Source organism: Rhinopithecus bieti, unplaced genomic scaffold, assembly GCF_001698545.2.
Source record: "Rhinopithecus bieti isolate Rb0 unplaced genomic scaffold, ASM169854v2 scaffold_13747, whole genome shotgun sequence".
Lineage (NCBI taxonomy): Eukaryota > Metazoa > Chordata > Mammalia > Primates > Cercopithecidae > Rhinopithecus > Rhinopithecus bieti.
Genome location: NW_016807729.1, coordinates 710,481 through 729,340, shown reverse-complemented (window position 1 = coordinate 729,340; position 18,860 = coordinate 710,481). Strand labels below are relative to the sequence as shown.

The 18,860-nt window shown below is 35.9% G+C and overlaps 1 protein-coding gene across 1 annotated transcript in view; it reads left to right on the top strand.

Annotated features, from left to right (window-relative positions):
* Positions 1 to 3,076: 3,076 nt before the first annotated feature.
* TAB2 (TGF-beta activated kinase 1 (MAP3K7) binding protein 2) overlaps positions 3,077 to 18,860 on the top strand; it is a 68,971-nt gene continuing 53,187 nt past the window's right edge. The window contains exon 1 of the mRNA XM_017883666.1: positions 3,077 to 3,220. The gene's annotated coding sequence lies outside the window, so the exon portion shown is untranslated. The remainder of the gene's footprint in view (positions 3,221 to 18,860) is intronic.

Sequence of the window (18,860 nt, the reverse complement as noted above, 5' to 3'; positions counted from 1 at the left end):
AAAACCACACTGAGGGGGTTGTAGCCGAAGAGCAGTATCGGCCCACTGCAACCTCCACCTCCCAGGTTCAAGTGATTCTCCTGCCTCAGCCTCCCTAGTAGCTGGGACTACAGGTGTGCACCACCACGCCCAGCTAATTTTTGTACTTTTAGTAGAGACGGGATTTTGCCATGTTGGCCAAGCTGGTCTCAAAACTCCTGAGTCAGGTGATCCACACGCCTCGGCCTCCCAAAGTGCTGGGATTACAGGCATGAGCCACCATGCCTGCCCTCAATAATTACTCTTGAAATTTGTTTAATTGCTTTGTTTATATTTTATATAACTGTAGGCATTTACATTACAATTCATAAGTAATAAGGCTAATTTTTTTCTGTGTTAAACTTTTATTCAGATTCTACTGACATATTATTTGAACTTTATGTTTTTCTTCTATTAAATAAGGGTGTTGGACTAGATAATCTATAAGGCTCCTTTCAACATCAGATCTATGATTCGGAATCTTTTAAGTTTCATCAAGTAGAATAAAAAGCTTAAACTACAATTTAAAGGAGATTCTCCTTAGGTTATGCTGTGAGTGTAAATAAGATGCCAGAGGAACAAGTGAGAGAATGAATGTCACAACTTTACACCTACATCCTTTTGGCAAACTTTAATAAGAGGCATAGAAATAAGAATTCTAAGAAACTAAAATGCAGAGTGTTGACCGGAAAAGAAGTTTTCAGAAAGAAAAGTATTAGTAATGTCGAGCTAGTGCAATAAAGAAGGAACCTTGGACATGAGGTTAGAAAGCTACAGATACATTTCTGGTTTTAACTCTGCTGCTTATTGGAGTTTTGATAATGGGTAAAAATTACTCAATATGTTTTTTTAAAAGAATAAAAGCAAATTCATTATAATTTGTAAATAACATTGTATACTTAGAAAAGCCAAGAGAATCAACTGAAATATTGCTGTAAGTAATGAGATTTCAGCATGATGACTAGTTAAAAAACTTAAAAGGTAATGGTTTATCTGACGTGGTTTTTTTACTTGATGGTCTTTAAACTGAAAGCCTATCCGTATGGGTTACTGAATGGAAATCTTCAAACTTAAATACGCTTTCCCCTTCTTTCTGAGGAATACAGTAATTCAGTCTTATCTAAGTTTTAGTATATTTTGAATAAGACACTTCCATGTTAACTTTTTAAAACTATTTTAAAATAAAGTTGTGGCAGAGAATACACTTAAAACGACTATAAGGAAATCATTTTTAAAAATTCCTTGTGGCTTGTGATACTTGATCTGTTACTTGGTAATGTTAGAGAGGGTGTAATCTGATCTTTGAGCCATATTTGGTAAATAATAATTTTGTGTGGAACCTACTGTTCTATCAGTAAGAGGAAAATTATTGCCCATATATAAGGCTTTTCTTTGCCCTTAAAACATTCCCTGACTTTATAAAGACCAAATTTTATCATGCATTGATTGCTTTTATGTTTTTTTAAAGAGCATTATACCAGATCTATATATAACTTTTTAACAAGAGGTGTATTGACAGAAGTATTTTATACTTTACTTGGAAGGAGAAGAATTCCATGTCATCTTGTTTACTACTAACTCTTTTTATATCCTAAATATAAATTGTTATATTTTTATTTATCATCAGCTCTCAAAATTGACCTCTTTCGTATACTCACTTTGTGGCTATTCTGGAAGATAATCAGTTATATGTCTTAGAATGTGATTATAGTTGAATTATTTAAACCGAAAACCTGCTACCTGGTTGTTGCTTTAGCATTTTTGAAAATGAAAACTTAAGTATACCCACATGTTTAGAACAGGAAAGTATGTTACATTCTTTAATAATGCAGAAAAATATATTGAATGCCTATATGTGCCACACTGTTAGGTGTTTTACATACACTTTAGCTAAATCTCATGGACAGTACAGCAGGGTGGGTAGTGATATTCCATTTAATAGAAGGGAGATTTCTGCAGTTTAAATTCAAGGCCATACTGAAGTCAGATCTGAACTTAGACTTCTCTCTCGCAGAATTCTTTGTCCTATAATGTGCCATCACAATAGATGGGAAATTTACATTTTTCACAAAAACTACTTTTACTCTGTTTTGCTGTTTATATTGCTGGTTACTGGAAATGCAGGGAGTTCAGTTTTTGGATCTTTGTCTTCACTACTTTTTTTTGTCCTATTATAATTTTCACAGTATCTATGATCATTTGAGAGTAGCAGAAAATTCTATTTATTTTGACTCCCGTGGGATTAGTTTCTTAGAGAAATTCCTAAGGGTACCAGCCTACCAAGCATAAGGGCATCATTTCCAGGTTTAGTAATCAAATAGTACAACATTCTACCATTTGTAATATCCTATCATTTCTGTAACCTTCGTAGTTGCAAGTGTGTTTTGGTTTTGTTTTATATGGCCCTAACAAAAATTTTTTTTTAAAAAAATCCATTGAATCTATTTTGGTAATGGAAAAAAAAGATTTTCCAGTGCGGTTAAGAACCACATCTTATGAGCTGTTCTTTGCCTCCCTCTTTAAGAATTACCAAGTATTTTTAAAAATTGGAACTTAACATTTAGTTCATTCCTTGGATATATCTAAAGCATTTCTTTAGAAACCCCTGGGAATTGATCGTAGGAAATTAGGGGAGCATTTAGAAGATGATTGGAAATACGATAGTGAAAGGGAAGAGCAAAATGACCTGAAAATGAGGACTTTACATTTCCAATTTTGGATTTTGTTGTTGTTTTTATCTTTCTGTTAGAGTTACTCTGTGGTCTCCCGTTGGACAGTCTGTTGCTAAAAGCCATTAGAGATTTCATAAAAACTACTCTTTTGAGTTACTGGAACTGAGAGTCCAGAATAGCGTTGGGTAGGTTAAAAGAATGACTTAAGTAAACCGCATCCTTTGGTAACTTGCAATTTAAGAGACCCACTTTCCCTTCAGAATATTTTATGTGAGAGACTTTGGGGACTACCTTACTGCTATTACATCTCATAATGTTATCTGGTCACATTTCTTGTTCTGCCTACCTCTAGTTTACTCTAGTTTCTCTTCTGCTTTCAAGGCTCCAGACCCAGTTCCTGGACCTGCCCTGGAAAAGAAGTATCCCGTAGAGATGAGCTCACTGCAGTTACTTAATTAACAATTTGTAAGCTGCAAAAATGGCAATGGGCCAACCAAGAACAGCTACAATTTGAATTTTTCTATTTCCAGGTATGCTAAAGTCCATGGCACCAGTCAAGCTTAGCCTGTGTAACTGCCTTATTATTAAATCTATAGTAACTAAAACTTGACTTTCAAAATGTATAGTCATCTTGCTTTAAAGTATAGTAACACTAACATCTAGGTAACATGCAGCTAGTATTGAGTTTAACATACCTTTGCCTGAATATTTCTAATTTAACTTGTTTGCTAGTATTAGCAAACTAATGCAAAACATAAGAAAATAAATTTGAAATGCTACTGAGTGAAGCCCTATAAACGTACAAAAAAAAAAATTGAAAAACAACAACAACAAAACTGCCTTTCTTTAAAAGGTTTACATTGAGTACAAGCAGTATAGGGAATTCGATTAATGAAACTACTTCCCTCTTCCTGAGATCCTCAACTATTCTACACTACTAATGCCTTTACCTAAAAAGTTAATATATTTGTACATGGTGAAACCCTGCCTCCACTAAAAATGCAAAAAAATCAGGCAGGCACGGTGGCCTGTGCCTGTAGTCCCAGCTGCTTGGGAGCCTGAGGCATGAGAATCACTTGAACTCAGGGAGTTGGAGGTTGCAGTGAGCTGAGATTGCGCCACTGCACTCCAGCCTGGGCAACAGAGTGAAGACTGTCGTCTCAAAAAAAAAAAAAAAAAAAAGAGGTTAATAATATTCTTCAGTAATGTGGAAATATGCATATTATTTCTGGATAGAATCAAGCAATGTTTTATAGTACTTTACCTGAAGAATTTAGCTATATTTTTAAACTAAGTGTATAACTAATATTTGCTAATTTTTTTACTTGATTACCCAAAAGAACCTAGCAAAGGAAATTATAAATGGTCGGAATCATCCTGAAGTGTAACAGCAAAACCAAAAACTGAGGTTTCCTAATGCCTTAGATTTTAACCAAGAGAAAGCTACTCATGAATGGCTAGAGGGCCAAGATCAATTAGCTTTTAAGGATATTCCTTTTACCAATTTATATAGATGCAGAAACAAAATCCCTGATTAAGGTGAATTTATTTACTAAATGGATGGATAATCATACATGTCTTTTGATTTTAAAGTTCAGTTCATCTAGGTTAGAGATTACCCAAAATTGAAGAGGAATTTTGTATCCCAATTGTGAATTTAAAAGGCAATCCTAATATTCTAGCATGTGCTTAACTCCTTCCTTATATCCCTTTCTGCAGTATTAATGCATAATGAATTTAATATCTGGCAATTTAGTCAGTGTTAGTTCACTGATTGTGTGCCACATTATTTGTTTGGTATTGAAAGAATTATGTGTCACTGAGTGTTTAATTAGAGCTGGAAAGGGAGCTACTAGTTAGGGTCATTACCACTGTTGTGTGAATTGAAGTAGAAATTAAAGAAGGAATTACATATAAATATCAAGTCTTAGTTATTTTCAGTGGTGCTATTAATGGTGAAATTTTTCTCCATTATTCAGTGTAAATTGTGTGTACAACAGTATGCTAGACACAGCAGGGATGTAGAAATGAAGAAACCTTGTTTTAGTGAGCTTACAGACAAGTAGTATGAAAGTGTCATAGTAGAGATGCGTACAGCATACTTAAGAGTACTGGAGAGAATCAGCTTTGTGGAGAAGGTAATGTTTTTACTGAACCATGAAGGATAGATAAAATTCTTTAGAGAAAGTGGCAAGAGTATTTCTAAGTTATGAAGATGAAAGCATTTAATATATTATAGAAATTGTGAGCAGTCCAGTACGCATAGAGAATAGTTGGATAGAGGGGTGTGATGGGAGATGGAGCTATGACATGTTTTTGAATGTCAGATGAAGAAGTTTGGACTTTAGTAGGCAGTGGGAATCCGTTGAAGATTTCTCAGAACTGGTACATGTTAAATCAGTGAATCTTTTGAAAAGCTGACTACCGTAGAGTGAAGGTTGAATTGATGAAGTTAGAGGTTAGGCAGTAGTAATGCCTAATAAGGGACATTTACTCTGTCAGGCATTGTGTAAAGAGTTTTACCTTCAGCTTCTCACTTGATCCTCACTACAGGAATATTGTAAAAAGTAACTGAAATAATACATGTTTAAGGCATTTAGCACAGGACTTGGCTCATAGTAAGTGTAGAACCAAAGTGATTATACTCTAGGCTCAGAGAAAGCAGTGTGTCTTGTCCACCTTTGTGTATGATAGTACAACAACTTTCCATAAAGATATTGTGTTTATTGGGGGACTCTTACATTTAATAGCAACAATAAGCCTACTTCTCTTTCTACCACCCCATACCTCTTTCCTTTAATTAATTAAACTATCTCATTGGTAGATGTGTAATACTTAGTCAGTTTAAGTGCTTGAGTAATAAATAGTTTACCCTGAGTTAGCCTTTAGGTAAAAAAAAAAAAAGTCACCTGGCTTCTTTGTTTTAAACAAGGATTACAAATTATGACACTAAGCTTAGACATGGTTAATCATGGATGGACCTACATATATAAATTCATAAGTAACATTTAAGTTAGAAAGTAACTGTAAATCTCATCTATCAAGCATCCTGATGATTGGTCAGTGCTGCAGCTGTAAACTGCATATCCATAACAGTTTTAGCATAGACAACACAGGCTTTGAGTTATTTGAAAGTACCTGTGGTTGGCTAATACGGTTACTTTCAAATAACTCATTCTGTTCTATTCTTACTCTATCTGCATATCAGAATACAAGTAATGTTGTGGAGAAATACGTAAGGAATAACTTGATAGTAATGCAATGTATTATTATAAAAATTGGAACAGATGACTAAACCTCCTTGGAATACCTTTCATCCATGTATCATTCTACTCAGCCGCCTCTCCAGAATAATTAGTGTGTGTATACTTTCAGAATACTTCCTATACAATCATATAAAAATATCTGTTTAAAATACATCTATTTTCGGCATCATAGGAAAGGACAAAACATTTTTTAAAAGCTTTTTAATGTAATACATCTTTTGTGTATCTTTATTTTTACACAAAAGGTGTTATACATGGAATCCGCATCTTGATTGTTTTTCAATCAATAATAGCTTATAGGTCCATATAATTATTTGGATATCATATTCCACTAAATAACAATAACAACAACAAAAAAGCTGCATGGTGTTCCTTAGTGTGACTATGCAATAGTGTACTTATTTATTCCTCCTAGATGGCCATTGAGGTTGTTTTTAGAAACACACACTGGGATGACCGTTCTTGTTTACGCCACTTTAAACACATGTGTGTTTTTTCTAGATTAGATGCTTTAATTCATATAGCTGGATAGATCATGAGAGGGAGGAAGGGGTGGATGGGTGGATGGATAGATGGATAGAAAGCCAGAACTCTGGTACCTTATTAGTAGTAGCAAATATCCATGTACACTTTGTCTAACTTGTGGACTAATTATCATACTCCTAGTGCTGTTGTGCACATGCTCGCACACGCGCGTGCGCGTGCACACACACACACACACCCCTCTCCCTTAGCAGCTGGTCAGTAGTCCACTATGGGACTATGGGAAAAGGCAGCTGAGGGCCATGACATTAGAAAGAAAATGAGCAGAATTATATGAGATGAACAGGAAAAAACATGGGATCAAGTAAGGAACTGAAACTGCATGGGGATCAGTTGGGTGATACTTTTTTGTTGTTGTTTTTTGAGACAGTTTCGCTCTTGTCACCCAGGCTGGAGTGCAATGGCGCAATCTCGGCTCACTACAACCTCCGCCTCCCGAGTTCAAGCGATTCTCCTGCCTCACCCACCCAAATAGCTGGGATTACAGGCGCCTGCCACCACACCCAGCTAATTTTTGTGTTTTTAGTAGAGAGAGGGTTTCACTATGTTAGCCAGGCTGGTCTTGAACTCCTGACCTCAGGTGGTTAGCCCGCCTCGGTCTCCCAAAGTGCTGGAATTACAGGCGTGAGCCACCGTGCCCAGCTGGTGATACTTATAACTTTCTCTGAATGTTAAGGTGCCATTTTAAATTAATATTTAACCAAATTATTAAAATTTCTCCACATCATTGCGTTAATTGGTTTGTTATAAATGTTTATGGTTGATGTAAGATGAAAATTGGTTCCTTCGGGTGCCCTTTCCCTTTTACCCATAAATAGGAACTTATTATCATACTTAGCTCCTGTTTTCTTTTATAGGTGATATTTATGCACAGGATAGATTATCCAAAAATTAGAGTGAAAGAGGGCAGTGAACAATAATGTATTGCAAAACAATAATGAGATATGAATTATAAAATACACAAAAGGTAGTCAGTTATATAATATGTTTTGATGAAGTATAACCATTCCGTCTTAGATTTATTGCACTTTTCTTGATCCTTAGAAAATGTAGTACCTACCACAAAACCACAATACATAAATTGCCAAGTGTGGCCGACTTGCACATTCCTTTTAGAAGAACTTATAACTGGTAAGCCTGTTAACCATCAGAAATTGTCAGCATTCATGGCCTTAAGGCAGTGCGTTAAATGAGAAAATGGGAAATTTTCTCTTTAAGAGGAAGTAGTGTGGATTATTATGCTACTTTATTTATTAATGTTTATTGTTATTCTTTAGAAAGTAAATTATTGTAGGCTTATAAAATTAAGAAATCTAGTTTTTAGTAACATAATCATTTGCTCCCTTTAAGTTTTAAATCACTCTAAATCTGAACATAATAGCTAACTTAAAATAAGTAGCATTTGGATTATATTATTTTGCAGATAACTGATTATCTGTTTGAAATGATTTAGTATTATAACTTTTGTGATAAAGTTTATGGTAAAGATTAATTATAGTTATCTCATTTTTATCTTAAATGGAGATTAAGTAAAGTTTGCTTTGCCTTGATAGAATTGTAACATCATGCTCCAAGAAATATAATTCCAATAATTTACTGTAAAAGTAAGTTTAAAACTTTGTTAAATTAACATTTATAAATTCTTTTAAAGTTAATTAAATCTGAAGTGCATCAAGTATTACCTAACTGGTATATGATATGATACTTGTATAATATGTCAATAATGTAAAAGGTATTTAAATAGTATATGTACTTAGGTAATATGATTCTTATTTTATGTGTAATTTTGAAATGTTCTTTGAAGTCAAAAGGTTTTAAAATTTGCTTTAATTCAAAACTATTATAGCATCATCCAGCTATTCTGACTACATTATCAACACTTCTTTCTGTGGTAAAGATATTATTTAAGAGTAATTCATGGCAGTGTGATAATGTCAGCCATTTCACAGAAGAGAGAAATTGTAATTAATAAGAAGAAGCTGGGCCAGGCACAGTGGCTCACACTTGTAATCCCAGTACTTTGGGAGGCCAAGGTGGGAGGATGACTTGAATCCAGGAGTTCAAGACCAGCCTTGGCAATACAGGGAGCTCCTACCAAAAAAATGTAATAATTAACCAGTTGTGGTAGTGTGCACCAGTAGTCCCTGCTACTCAGGAAGCTAAGGAGGGAAGATCCTTTGAACCCAGGAGGTTGAGGCTGCAATGATTCATGATTGTGTCATTGTACTCCAGCCTGGGTGACAGAACAAGACCCTGTCTCAGAAAGAGAGAGAAGGAAAGAGAAAGATAAAGAAGGAAAGAAAGAAAAAGAAACTGTTAGCATCATATTGACAACTAAATAGATAGACTGAAACATTCTGCCATCCTATTTGGCATCCTGGAGAGGTTAATGTTAATAGTCAGTTGTTGAGCCAGAGGCGTGTTCCTAAATATCACCATGCTATGCAAAGTCACGCAAAAAAACACACAGGGCTTATGGGGAAAAAATGGAATTATGGGTATAACACCTGGAAACGTCACCTGTGAACATTAAAAAAAAGATAAGGCAAGACGAGGTGGCTCAGGCTTGTAATCCCAGCACTTTGGGAGGACAAGGCGAGTGGATCACCTGAGGTCAGGAATTCGAGACCAGCCTAGCCTACATGATGAAACCCCGTCTCTACTAAAACTACAGAATAATTAGCCGGGTGTGGTGGCAGGCACCTGTAATCCCAGCTACTCGGGAGGCTGAGGCAGGAGAATTGCTTCAATCCGGGAGGTGGAGGTTGCAGTGAGCCAAGATCACGCTATTGCACTCCAGTCTGGGCAACAAGAGCAAAACTCCATCTCAAAAAAAAATAAAAAAAGCTTACAGATAACAATTTTATTCATGTTAAATAAATTAAGAAATAAATACATTAAGAAATATGTAAAATAAATTAAGAAATATGTAAACACTACAATGAATATTGTACTTTTCCCTGAATAAGACCTAAAGTTTGCTTATGGAAGGGAACACAGGAAGAGTTGCAGGTTGTGAGTTATTGTAAAGTAGTCATGGCTGGGCGCCGTGTCTCATGCCTGTAATCCCAGTGCTTTGGGAGGCAGAGGTGGGTGGATCACAAGGCCAGGAGATTGAGATGATCCTGGCTAACACAGTGAAACCCCATCTCTACTAAAAATGCAAAAACTTAGCCAGGCATGGTGGTATGCACCTGTAATCCTAGCTACTCGGGAGGCTGAGGCAGAATTGTTTGAACCCAGGAGGCGGAGGTTGCAACGAGCCAAGATCGCACCACTGCACTCTAGTCTAGGCGACAGAGCGACACTCCATCTCAAAAAAAAAAAAAGTAGTCAAGAAAGAGTTTTTTGAAATCAGTAATGTGGCTGGGTGTGATTAATAACTTGCAGATCTGTTAAGCTAAGGTAGGTGGTAAATGTTTCAGATGTGTTCATGTTTACTTTTGGTATATTCATATGAATATACATTTGGTATATTCATATGAATATACATTTGGTATATTCATATGAATATACATTTGGTATATTCATATGAATATACATTTGGTATATTCGTTTTAGCTCGATACGGCTTTTTGTGTTCACCTAGTGTTTCTTACAAATGAAATTACAGCAAAATTCACTTAATGTTCAAATTGTTCTTTCATATCAATCGTGATGGAGCATATTTACATTTTCAAAACAGATATAGCAGCACTGACTTATAGCTGAGGTTAAGGAAAACTCTTGAGTTTGGGGTGATAGATAAACACTTTTTACAGTAGTCTAAAAGCTATATGTATTCTGTTCTTTATTTAGAGACTTATTGCAACAAATATTTACTGAGCATCCACTTGACATATACTAAGTAGTTAGGATACACCAGTGAAAAATAGTCTCTCTGCTTGGGAACTAACATACATTCATTCATTCATTCATTCATTCATTCAGAGATGGAGTCTCACTCTGTCGCCCAGGCAAGAGGGCAGTGGCGCCATCTCAGCTTACTACAACCTCCGCCTCCTGGTTTCAAGCAACTCTCTTGCCTCAGCCTCCAGAGTAGCTGGGATTACAGGCACCTGCCATGCCTAGCTACTTCTTGTATTTTTAGTTGAGAAAGGGTTTCACCATGTTGACTAGGCTGGTCTCAAACCCCTGACCTCAGATGATCCACCCGTCTCAGCCTCCCAAAGTGCTAGGATTACAGGCGTGAGCCACCACGCCCGGCTGGGAACTAATATTTTTCATGTAAAGAATTTTCTTTGTGACCAGGGCTTGGTTTTAAGAGGTAAATTGGATTGACTGGGAGAAGAGGAAGTCTAACAAGGAGACGACTGGGCTGACCAAGGCATTTTTCAGATATCTTGAATTACACTTTTAGAAGGTAACTTCCTAGAATTCTGTCCAATTCAGGATTTTATGATTTACAGAAAAAAATTTTACCTCTAATGGTTACTTTAGAAACCGGAATTTGCTTTTAGCGTATGTTGAAATGGAAAAATCTCCTTACATTCTTGTACACAAGCTAAGGAAGAATCCTAATGTGGTTGAGAAGTGAATTTTATGTATTTCTTCCTACTATTGTTTGATATTCGGTGTGAACCATATTTTATGTCTTTTTTTTTTTTTCTAAGATCTCAGTCACCCAGGCTGGAGTGCAGTGGCGCAATCATAGCTCGCTGCATCCTTGAACTCCTGGGCTCAATGGATCCTCCTTCCTTAGCCTCCCGAGTAGCTGGGACTACAGGCGTGTGCCACCATGCCCAGCTTACTTTGTTAGCGTAATTAAATTTGTTCCAACAAAACTCATATAAGAATGGGGCAAAGATAAAATGATGTATATATAGTTTGACATATGTTAAAACCTTAGCATTAGCATATCTCAAGGTCTTCTTGGATAAAGACCACTATACCTTGAAACCTTCATTCATCTTCTCATCTTCTCCTGTAACTACTCCCCATCCTGAGTACCTTCTTCATAATCCCCTTCTTTCTTCTTTGTCCCTCCTGCAAGACAGGTGACACGATCCTCAGAATCTGCCTTACTTGTCTTCTTTTATACTTTAAGTTCCTATGCTTCAATACTTTCCCACTTCCTCCTCAGCCCAGCGAGATCCCTTTAAACACCTATTATAACACAGTTTATGCCACTTATCTAGTACTTTGCACAACGTAGTACTGTTGAGTTTGTCATGTAGCTTTGTCAGATTTCCCCAACTGCAAGTTTTTTGTCCCATATACATTGAAAAGGAAGGCCCTAAAGGCTCAATCCAGCCCTACGGTGTTCTGCAACCAGGGTAATGTGCAGCCCTGTAAGGTTTTGTTCCTTTGTACTTTGTGGAAGTCCATGATATTTAGAATAAATAATTACTACTACCAGCAGTTTGTACTTTTTGCTGTAGGCAGGACAGATATAATGCAATTGGGTTTAATTATGTTGTCACTAATCCTTGAAGCTCTTCGAGTTGTTTTCTCCATTTTACGAAGAATGAAATGATAGCATTGATATTTTATTTACATGTGTACTTACTATGTACTCTTTTTTATTATCTTACATGGATTACTCATTTAATTCTCATAACAATCCTATGAAGTAGCTACTCTGTCATCACCATTTTATAGATGAGGAAACTGAGGCACAGAGAAATTAAATGATTTGCCCAAGAAGTTACTGCAAATAAGTAGCATATTGAACTTCATAAATGAACCCATGGAATCCTAGAATTTACACTTAACCAGCTATCACTATGTATCAAATACTGTTTTATATACATTATATCATAATTGTCTCATCTAGTTAGATAAGACAGTGTGCACTTATGGAACTGAGGTGGAAATATTTAGCAACATTAGGTTATCTCTGTTTTAAACTATTGACATGTTCTTTCACCAGAAAATTTTAGAAGCATGCATGGCTAAGGTAGAATGCTGTTTCTTTTAATCCTACTCTTAGGAAACTCTACTCTTCAGGAAAGTTTATGCCTGTCTCAGAGTAACATTTTATTTATTCATTGGTTCCTTTTCTTTGTTAAGATTTTAATAGTAAAGGCCAATACTTTGTCAAGTTTAAATTATGTAAATTGAGGAGTTTATGTGAGATACGTTACTAGTTATTCCTTTTATTTTTAAAGGTTAGATCTCTGGGAATTTAGCTTTGCTCCACCATTTACTTTGTATGGCACCTTCTTGATAGTAAAAGATTTTCATAAATTTACCTGCCCAAAAACAGCTTTTATTTTATAATAAGCTTCATTTTTAGCTGACCTATGGTGATCCACATGTGTTTATTGTACAACTACATTTTCCTACATTCTTAAATATATAGTAGCTGCAGAACCTGTTTGTGTATACTTAATAGAGGTAATTTTTTCTTCCCCTAGTTACTTCTTTCCCGTTGAATCAAGTTACATAAAAGTTTCTAACCATTCCTGTTGTAGGCTTGTTGGTAACTGACTTCATTTTAGTAATTCTTTTTATTTCATTGCCTTTCACCTAGTTTTTTAAACTCATGAAATTCCACACTCCTTTCCATCTCTGTTTTCCTTCCTTAAATCAATACTTTACTATAAGCACCTCTTATATGTGATCCTTTGACCATAGTCATCTTGGTTTTTGATTAGTCCCTTCCCTGCCTTTCATTTACTGTGTTATCAACTAGAAGTCTTATGAGAACTGGAGTAAACTTTACTTGAAGAAACATTCAGATGAGCAGTTGTCATGAGAGGGCTCATCACAGTGGATTCAGAGATGAATCAGTGAACATACTTGGACTTTATACTTAGGGACTTTGATTCAGTAGGTCCAGGATGAAGCCCAGTGATTTTGTTTCAGATGGTCTACAGACCAAACTAAAAAATGCTGGTCTAGGAAACACACCCTTTTCTTGATGAGGAGAGAGTTGTCGTTTTTGTACCATATCTTAAATCTTAAGGAGCTTTTAAGGTTTTGGCTCCTGCTTGCACACTCAACTTTGTTTGCTCTAAGATTTACCTGTTTTGAACATCATCAGACTTGTAAAGTGGAATTATTGATTCCATGGTTCTCTACCTTAACTTCCCATCACAGTTACTGGTGGAGTATCTTGTTTTTACTTTGAGTAACAGAGATGAGTATGTAGGCCCTACGTCCAGAAATTCTAATACTCATTATTAGGTTTGAGTTACCTCCCCAACTTTGGACTGTGCGTTTCAAAGCTCTGTAGGTGCTGCTGCTGCTGGGTTGTTGCTGCTGCTGCTGATGCTTTCTCCACCTTACTCCTTCCCCTTACTTCCCTCTTTTACTAGGTAACACAGGAATATAATACATAATTCAACAAGCACAAAAAAGTGTGCAGTGAAGAGAAAGTCTCTTAAGCCTTCCTGCCCAGCCCCTATTCTCCCAGATTCCCTCTTCTTCCTCAGATAATCATATCATTGTTACCAGTTTCTTCCCCAAGTGATTCAGATGTGCATCCAGAATGGAGAAACACTAACTTAGTGCTAGCAAGCAGGATATTACATAGGCATTAGGAAAAAATTAAGTGGGGAATGACCCCTTTAAGTCTTTATAAAATAAAGATAAAATCTAAAGGTTGACCTTCATATTGTTGCCTTGACGTTGTGAATATGAAGTCATGTTCTGAGGAAATAATTTAAATACGGAAATTGTCCATGTACAAAAAACTTTTTGCATAGCTTTCTAGAGAAAAATTGGAAACAACCTAATTATTTGTTTACGAGACTGGCTAAATAGTAATATATTGACCTGATGGACTGTTATGCAGTCACTTAAAACAATGCTTATTTTCTAACTTTTCTTCAGGTGTATATTTTGTTTCTCTATATATACAGAGTGAGAGATTAAATATATATATATTTATATATTTGTGTGTGTATACATACGTAAAGAGACATACATACACGTATATGTTTTTTAACCCCAAAATTTTAACCCATTGAAACTTTGGAGTTCAAATTACATTTATGCATAAAAGTTAAATCCTGCTTCTCCATTTGCTTGCTTCCCAGTGTTGACAGATGTCTAGATAAAATTTAAATTTCTCTACAGTATCCTTTACTGGATATTAGTTTCTTTATAACATTCATCAAAACCTCAATCATGTGCATCTAATTGGTCTCAGCTTCTGCTATCTAAAATGCAATCATGCCCTTTGAACACAAACACCTACTTACCTTAATTAGTGTATCTGTATGCCTTCTTATGTTATCACATCAGTTTGTTTATTTGATCCTGAAATCGAAAGAGAAGTAGGTAAACAAGCACTCTCTAAAGCCTCATTTTGGATTGTGCAAATCTCAAAACTTTTGATTAAATAAGTACTTAATATGTTAGACGGTAGATCGTGTCACAAAATCATGTCATAAAATGTCATCTCAATTTTAGAACTTCAGGTAATCTCAGACTACATAACACTTTGAAGCATCTTCATTTCCCCAAGTCTAAATTGTAAGATGAAATATAAAACACATTATTTTTACTTTCTATTGAATATTTTTTATTACAGAAACAATGTATTAAATAAAATAGGTTTTTCTAATTTAAATTATTTATGTGTTTTTTATTAGAGAAGATGTATAACGAAGAGTAAATCTCCCTTAATTGTGTTCCCTAAAGGCAGCCAGTGTTACCAGTTCTTGTGTATCCTTCCAAAGATATTCTGTGCACATAAAAGTGTGTGTGTTCTTGTATGTAAGAGAATGCAGAACACTATTCTGCACTTAGTGGTAGTAGTTTTTAACTGAGTATTGTATCTTGGGGATTATTCCATATTAGCACTTCATTCTTTTTAATGGCTGTGTAGTACATTATACTCTTGTGAATGACCATAGTTTACACATCACTATTAACAGATACTTAAGTAATTTTTGGTTGTTTATCATTACAGACATGCTTTGGTAAATATATATAGTTTTTTGTGTGACTGTATCTGCAAACAGGTTCATAAAAGTAGAATTGTGAAGTGAAAAGATAAATGCAGTTTTAATTTTGATAGAGATTGCCAAATTGACATCTATAGAGACTGCACTCTGAGGTGAGGATTCCCCTCACCAAGTGATGTGTTAACAGACATTTGGATGTTAATTAAAGATCATTATTTTTTAATAAATCAAAGCTCCCATGATCCGCCACCCCTATACTTTTTTGTTTTATCTCCAATTTAAAATTTTCCCCAGTGAAAATTTTTTACATGATAATGTCTTTCTGTTTTTACCAAATATTACATGACTATTTCCTTGCGTTTTCTGAGGTTTTAATAAGTTTTAATGTCTGCATAATAGTCAAGTATTAATAAATTACAGTTCAAAAAGCTGCTTTCCAAAAGTTAAGCTGTTTGGTTCTTTTTTGGTTTTTACTGTTAGAAAACTATTTTAAACTTAGGCCAGACGTGGTGGCTAACACCTGTAATCCCAACACTTTGGAAGGCGGAGGTGGGTGGATCACCTGAGGTCAAGAGTTCGAGAACAGCCTGGCCAACGTGGAGAAACCCCCGTGTCTACTAAAAATGCAAAAATTAGCCGGGCGTGGTGACAGAGACATGTAAACCCAGCTTCACAGGAGGCTCAGGCAGGAGAATCGCTTGAACCCAGGAGGTGGAGGTTGCAATGAGTCGAGATCACACCATTGCACTCCATCCTGGGTGACGAGCGAAACTCTATCTCAAAAAAAAAAAAAAACTATGTTAAACTTATGTTGAATCACTTCCTTAGCATAAATTCCTAAGAGAGAAGGGTACTGCTGTCTTTTGATTACCTTACTTACATGACACTGTTTACCTATGTGCTTCCTACCTCAAGATGTTTTTGGGTAAATAGGATCATGCCCAACTAAATTTGGGAAATATTGCATCTGTTGCGGCTACCCAAAGATTCACAGTGGAGGTTAAAGTCCAGAAATAAAGAAACTTCCTTAACTTTAAGTAATAGCGTTTTCAAACGTATTGCCAAAAAAAAAAAAAAAAAAACTTATTTTTCCATGTAACACTTAACAAAAGCCATTGAAGGGCACTTTGAGAAGTGATAAATGACAAAGTAATATATTGGGTTTTCAAATAGATTTTGTAAAATTGGAATTACTGAATCTGTTCTGATACCTCCTAATTTAATCATATTTCCTAATGTCCTAGAGAATTCCAAATGCTTATTTCCTTCTAAGTAACGGTAATGGTAGTTCTACTTTAGCACATAGAAATGTAGGAAACTGCCATTCAACAGGTGTTTGTAGAAAACTTAGTATGGCCTTATTAAAGGCAAGATTTCACAGTGCTTCTGTGACTAAAATTGGGGGTTAACTGAAAGTGAGACTCAGCTTCATTTTATACACATAGATGTGGATTGTCAAAATAAGCAACCATTAAACAAGGTTACAGAAATAAGATGATAATCTTATTCAGGCTGCTGTAACAAAATACCATAAGCTAGGTAGCTTATAAACAACAGAAGTTTATTTCGTATAGTTCTGGATTCCAGGAAGTCCAAGATCAAGGCACCAGCAGATTGAATGTCTGGTGAGTTCCCACTCCCTGGTTCGTAGGTGACACCTTTTAGCTATGTCCTCGCATGGTAGAAGGGGCAACTGAGCTCCCTCGGGCCTCTTTTATAAGGCCACTAATCCCATTCATGTAGGTTCCTTCAAACCTGATCACCTCCCAATACTGTCGTCTTGGGGGATAGGATGTCACATATGAATTTTGAGGGGACATGACCATTCAGACCATAGCAGGCGAGGATGGATCTAAAGCAAATAAATTTTTCCAGACTTAATCTGTAGATCTTGACATCAGATGTTGAGTATTCACTCTTGTAGTGTAGAATTTAGGAGTTTGTTTTTGTTTGGTTTGAAATGAATTCCAGCATTAAAACAAAATCTCTTATATGATTAATTTGCTACAAACAGACTTTCACCTTTCCATAGATTTTTTTTTACAGTAATTTATAAAAATGCACCTGTCAGTTCAAAAGAGCATACATTACTTTTTACAGATACCTTGACTATTCAAATTATTTCATTCACCAGTATTATGACATTTGTAACATTCTAATGGCTGAAAACTGAAATAATCATGTCTTTATTATTTACTTTTAATTCATTTTTACTTTTTAAAAGTAGTGTGTTTTCAGTGTAAAGCATTTTAGCCGCATGCAGTGGCTCACGCCTGTAATCCTAGCACTTTGGGAGGCCAAGGTGGGTGGATCACAAAGTCAGGAGTTTGAGAGCAGCCTGGCCAATATGGTGAAGCCCCATCTCTACTAAAAATACACAAACTAACTGGACGTGGTGGCGCGCACCTGTAGTCCCAGCTACTTGGGAGGCTGAGCCTGGAGAATCGCTTGAACCCAGGAGGTGGAGGTTGCAGTAAGCCAAGATTGTGCCACTGCACTCCAGCCTGGGCAATAGAGGGAGACTCCATCTCAAGAAAAAAATAAATAAAAGAAACACATTTTAGCCTTGATGGGTATGAAGTAATAGTAGAGAGTCTTTATCGATATGTAAATGGATTACATTATACGTTGTTTAGTCATATACTTCTGCCCCCTTGAACGGTTGTAATGAACATCTGCCCATGTCAGTACATTTAGATGAACTTAATACTTTACAACATTTAGCTTGTTTCTGTATTTATCATGTTATAAATTATACTCTAATAAACATGTTTTCATATATATCTTTTTTTTTTTTTTTTTGAGACAGAGTCATGCTCTGTCACCCAGGCTGGAGTGCAATGGTGCGATCTTGGCTCACTGCAACCTCCATCTCCCGGGTTCAAGTGATTCTGCTATCTCAGCCTCCCAAGTAGCTAGGATTACAGGCGTCCACCCCCAAGCCCGGCTAATTTTTTGTATTTTTAGTAGAGACGAGGTTTCACCATGTTGGCCAGGCTGGTTTCGAACTCCCGACCTCAAGTGATCCACCTGCCTTAGCCTCCCAAAGTGCTAGGATTACAGGCATGAGCCACGATGCCCGGCCTTTTCATATATATATCTTTACATGATTGTCTGTTTTCTCAAGTAAGTTCCTAGAAGTGAAATTGCTGAATCATAGGGTCTGCAAATTAAATTAGATCTGCAGTTATGTTCTCTCAGAAATGTGTATATATAAGTTGAATATCCCTTATTAGAAATGCTTGGGACCAAAAGTGTTTTGGATTTTGGATTTTTTCAGATTTGGGGATATTTGTATATATATAGTATCTTCAGGATGGGATCCAAGTCTAAACACAATACTGATTTATATTTCATATCCACCTTATACGCATAGCCTGAAGGTAATTCTATACAATGTTTTAAGTTATTCTGTACATGAAGCAAAGTTTGTCTTAAGTACTTACGTGAAATTTTCCACTCATGGCATCCTGTTGGACTCAGAAAGTTTTCAGTTTTGGAGT